General features: G+C 34.2%; 1 pseudogene; it reads left to right on the top strand.

The window, feature by feature from the left end:
• Window positions 1-1,797: 1,797 nt before the first annotated feature.
• On the top strand, window positions 1,798-2,244 carry LOC130892479 (uncharacterized; annotated as a pseudogene).
• Window positions 2,245-4,742: the final 2,498 nt, after the last annotated feature.

Below are 4,742 nucleotides of genomic sequence, written 5' to 3' on the forward strand. Positions count from 1 at the left end.
TTTTAATAGTCAAAGCATCGAATTGATGGGTCATCCACCGTTTAGTCCTTGTTTGGCATCCAATGATTCCTTCTTATTAGCGTAGATCAAAAATAAATTGCAAGGTCAACGTTTTTCTACACCTGAATAAGAGGTTGATGCGTTCAAATCACATGTTTTGGAATTACCTCAATCGAAAATTGATCTTACGATTAATGAAGAATATTTTGAAAGTCTCCTACGTGAGTGTTTACAAAGAAATTTATCATCGACAAAAACTGTTCTGGCATCAACTCTCTCAATGCAAAATGCTGCATCTGGATTAGAAGTCGTATGTTGAGAGTAGTAGTAGTACTAGAAGCAAACAAAAGCCACCAGCAGTCGATGAATAAATGAAAAATCAAAGTTTAACATCCTTCTGGAATTGTCAAAAGACGTACACATGAAACAAGTCTTAAGACTGAGTGTGGGTACAAAAATCAGTACATTCTAAGACAGTTTAGCAAGTAAAGTAGGCTATGCCTGAGAATGTTATAAATTCCACAAAAGAAAAGAGAAGTTTTGGTTAAAGCGGCTCACTGAAACTGGTAGTCAGTATGCAAAAATTGGGTAGAAAATTCAAAATCGATAAGAAATATTCTAAATGAACGGGATTTAGTTCAAAAAAAAAGAAAATCATATATCCTGAGAAGCAGCAATTGGAACGAAAAAGTTTTCGTTCGCTAAATGTTTAAAAATCATTATCGACGACGAAGAGTCATATTTTACTTTGGACGGGATTGCAAGGACGAATGATGAGGCTTGTTATTATCAGAAAAGCGAGAAAGTACATTCAGAAGAGTATTTCAAAAGACACAACAAATTCAACTCGAAAGTATTGGTGTGGTTGGCAATATCTTTTCTTCAGCAACTATTTGTCCTTTTGGAAATTCTGTAATCGCCAAAATATATGAAAAACAGTGTGTTAGATCTAGATTAATGCATAAAGAAAAAGCATTCTGAAGGAAATTTTGTGTTTTGGTCAGATATGTGCATTACGCAAAAGACGTTGTGGGAGCTTTTGCAGAGGACAATTCAACGTTGTTGTTACTTAAAACAAGTAGTACATCCTGAAAGTTGGAAAGCAACTACACATGAAGAATCAAGAGAGAATTTTTAGCAAACTCCAGCTTCAGTAGGTACTTTTGTTTAATACAACTTTTGTAACGGGCCATTCAGAGCTTCTTACGTTTTTCTTCAAACATTTTGAATATATCTTTGTTCACGTATTTTGGCAAAGTAGTCACTTTCCATCTGTGTTCCCGTTTCCTTCCTCGTTTTATTTTTTTCCCGCAGCTCTACAGCTGACAGGTTGGAATTTCAACCACACCCAAAGGACTCAACCGGTACACCACAAAATTTTTTTTAATTCTCGAATGAAGTGGGAAGTCGATAAAAAATTAATTTCTCCTAAAAAATTCGAATGTTAGAATATAAATATATTAGAAGTGACTACTGTGTCATAATACGTGAACAACGGAATATTCAAAATGTTTGAAGAAAAACGTAAAAAGCCGAGTGGAATTTTACACCATTAAAAACAAAAATTAGGAATTGTGTCTAATCATAATACATTATTTAATAGAGTAAAGTGCAAATAATTAAATTAAAATAAATAGTTCGTGTGGATTTTTTGCCTCCACACCCTTAGATCAAAAAACTATGTAGCTGTAGCATCTATGAAAGCTAAAATTGAAAATATCAACAACAAATGCGATACAATGACAACCGGAAGAAAAAAGTCCTTTTCGTTGCAGTCGAAGAAGAAGGAACTAAACAATGGCGGACGCAGCTATAACCGATGGACGTGGTGGTAGTGAGTGCGGTGGTAGCCGAGGAGGTACAACAGACCGTGGTAGAGGTCGTAAACACAAACGCAGAGGAAGAACAAGAAGAATGGATACCAGACACTAAGTTAAGATGTTTGGTGAAAGATGGAAAATTCGATCACTCGAAAAAATTTACTTGTTTTCGTTGCCCGTTAAGGAATTTAGAATCATCGATAATTTTATTGGACCCCACCTAATTGGCGAGGTATTGAAAATCATCCAAGTACATAAACAAACTCGAGCCGGTCAACGTACTCGATTCAAGGCTTTTTTTGTTATTGGAGGCAGTAAAGGTCATTTTGGTTTGGGTGTAAAGTGCTGTGCAGTTGCTGCAGCTATCAGAGGAGCTATTATTTTAGCTAAGTTATCTGTAATAACTGTCCGTAGAGGTTACTAGAATAACAAGATTGGTCATCTTCACACAGTACCTTGCAAGGTAACTGGTAAGTGTGTATCTATTACTGTGTGTATTACATACAAGTGTATTACATGGTACTGGAATCGTATCTGCTCCTGTACCTAACAAACTTCTTCAGATGGCTTGTATTGAGGATTTTTATACTTTAGCTAGACGTTCAACTGCTATATTGGGTAATTGGGATATAAGATAGAAGAATTTGCTGACTATTTGTGGAAGAATCATCGTCCTGTTACTGGATCTTCACGGAGAGTGCTCAAGATTGCATAATTGTGATGTACGTTTTTAAATAAAAAAATTTAATAGTAGTTTAAAAAGATTTTAGTAGGTCAGAATAATTTCTTTTCCTTGTACAACACGTAAACTATAATCTAACGTAACAATTATTCCGTACAACGTTGTTAGCACCTCAAATTTTATTTTGAGATTTAAATTACAAATAAATGAAACCGCTTCGGTACGAGAATCGAAAAAAAAAATAAAGGTGTGATAAAAAAAATCATAAACTTAAAATATACCATGTTGGATTTAACTGCATTCTACATATATTCGAACAGTATCATGCCGAGTCGGTGCTGCGGCCCTTTTTAAACCGTCAATCTTCCACACTGACCGATCGTAGTTATATGAACTGACCGACTGTATTGACACCTACCGGGCCGAGTTTGTGGTGACATGCTATGAAATAGTCTTTATTACCTTAAGGAATCGAATCAGTATATGCGTACTTTAAAACTATATCTCATTCTTTTATTTGATTAGGTTTATTTGCTTCGATATCGATGTGGCGTGGGTGAACATTTGCATACTCATTTATTAGACATTATGGGTTTATTTAGTGAGGAAAATGTTGTGTATCGAGATTTTTGAGCATGTTTCACAACAACAATTAATTATTCTTGTTTATTCTCCGTTTCCAGATGATGTTTCAGTTTTATTCGAACAAGTTAATTCGAATAATGTTCTTCTTTTAGTCCGGGGAACTTGGAACGACCACGTAATTTTTAGCGAAGGTATTGCAGTTTAACACGTGGCGACCACTCCATGTGCCTTTGCTTTTAAGTATAAATAATACAGTTCATCCTTCAACTGTTTCCCCGGACAATAAAACAATAATCTTTCGACTTCTCACTAACCGACACCTAATACAGGTATTCCGAATTACCTTCTTTTAGGAATTCCAAGTCACCTTTCTTTTATAACCTTTCTTTTACTTAATCCTCTCCGATATACCTGGTAGCACGTTTCAGGTTATAAAATAATATCTTTGCAAAAAAGGCTTTTAGATCAATCATCAACAAGTCGGTTTGGAGATTCGGTAAACGTCCTAGTACAGAAAAAGGTCCAGCAATTAAAAAGAAACGACAACATTTATAAATAGATGCTCAAAAAGTGATTTTAACTGTTTTCAACTGATTTTAGATGCTATCCAGGAAACAATGTTTTTGATAAATACTTCTCAGGCTACACTGTAGTCATTTTTAAAATCAAACCTGATAGGTCAACTCCAACTAAACAATCTACATATAATATGTTTGCATGAAATCTTCAAGGTATTCTTGCAGAACTGAAAAAGAAACATATCCTTGAAGTATGTTCGATACTGGGGAGATTTAAGAAAAACATGGTTTAGATACAGAAACAGTAAATAAAAGGCAAACTGTAATGGAAAGTGGAGAAGCGAATATGTAACAAAAATTTGGGTGTATCGTAATGAAGAAAGGCAAATCTAGTACTTAGATAAATCTTGATTTGACAGCCATGCTACTGTTTGTACATCTTGGACAAATAATAATTTTGAACATATAAAACTAAAGCACCTCATTCCAGACATATGTATATAATAACATTGCAGTAGGGAGCAAGATTGGGTGAAAGATGCATCGTTAATAAGTTCCAAGCATGTTGAGGATAGCTCTTCAGATTACTACCAAGATATTCAAGACAAATTCATGAAATTCATAAATATTCTTCCAAAGTATATATAAAAGAGTTTCTACTTAAACAAGATTTATATTTCGAAGATCATTATACAAAGAATCAACTCATAGAGGCTTTAAAACCAAAAGTAATTGGCAAGTAATATACTGTAGACGAAATGGCCAAGACTGTTTTAAGATTACCTCTTAATCCAAACGTATTAATATGGTTCCATCTAAAAAGACAGACAAGAACTAATAAGACTTCATCCAAAAACTCGTTCTCCTTTGTGGAACACCGAGAATTGAAGAAAAGCCATAAATCACGTGAAAAAAGCTGAAAACCAATATATTCAACATGTACCAATTTATAGATCTGTCATTGATTTCAACGAAAGTTATTCTGGAGAAGATGAATGTAACGCTAGTGATTTAGAAAGTAATATATGTATCATAAATGCAAACCAAGGGGATCAAAATTGGTTTTAAGTTACAAATAGAACTTTGAAGCAACAAATTCATCTTCGTATTTAATTTTACTGAAATTATCTTCGCTTG

This window comes from Diorhabda carinulata, chromosome 4, assembly GCF_026250575.1.
Source record: "Diorhabda carinulata isolate Delta chromosome 4, icDioCari1.1, whole genome shotgun sequence".
Lineage (NCBI taxonomy): Eukaryota > Metazoa > Arthropoda > Insecta > Coleoptera > Chrysomelidae > Diorhabda > Diorhabda carinulata.